The 770-nt window shown below is 28.8% G+C and overlaps 1 protein-coding gene across 1 annotated transcript in view; it reads right to left on the bottom strand.

The window, feature by feature from the left end:
- LOC119591278 (coiled-coil domain-containing protein 43-like) overlaps positions 1 to 770 on the bottom strand; it is a 35,110-nt gene that overhangs the window by 20,012 nt on the left and 14,328 nt on the right. The window lies entirely within an intron of this gene.

Raw genomic sequence — 770 nt, 5'->3', positions numbered from 1 at the left:
ATTTACTCTAAATCTGAATAATTAAGAATAACCATCAACATATACAAAAATAACATTCCTTGGATTTACTTAGTGCCAATTTCAAATAAACCTTTTATCTAACAATTAAGTTAATATGCTAATTTTAATCTCATGATATAATTTAGGCAGCTGCTTGTAAAATGACATATAACTATAAATTAAGATAAATGAAATCCTTTAATCATTAGGATTATTAGCAGACTTATTTCTCATAATTTTACTTACAAACTTTGAAGTATTAACAGAGATATCAAGTATTCTAAACACTAAGTATGGATATATATGGCCTGGTTAACTCTTTGCAAAAATATGCTTAAAATTAATATCTACCAGTTAGCATATACGTTAAAATTTCAAGTTACAACAGCTAAATATTGTGAAAAGATTTGAAGCCTCAACATTGTGAAAATATTTGAAGCCTCAACATTGTGAAAAGATTTGAAGCCTAATAATAATATTCCTGACATAATTACAAATTTTCCATTAGTACTAGCATGGGTAACAATCACACAGATAATGAAAATAACTCAGGACAGGTTGTCTAAAGTGAAACTCAGAAACACAACAAGTGAATGGAATAGAACAGACATAATATCCAAGCCTTAATAGTATGTTATTTTGCAACATATTGATAATAGGTACTCAATGTTCAGCAACAGATCCTTGGCTCAAAAATTAATCACAACTTAGTTCAGAAAAGACGCTCACAGTGAGTCTCCCAAGCAAGTTTTTTACTTCAAATGGCATCC

This window comes from Penaeus monodon, chromosome 28 (assembly GCF_015228065.2).
Source record: "Penaeus monodon isolate SGIC_2016 chromosome 28, NSTDA_Pmon_1, whole genome shotgun sequence".
Lineage (NCBI taxonomy): Eukaryota > Metazoa > Arthropoda > Malacostraca > Decapoda > Penaeidae > Penaeus > Penaeus monodon.
Note: the sequence above shows the minus strand (reverse complement) of the source record. Positions and strands in the feature narration are given on the sequence as shown.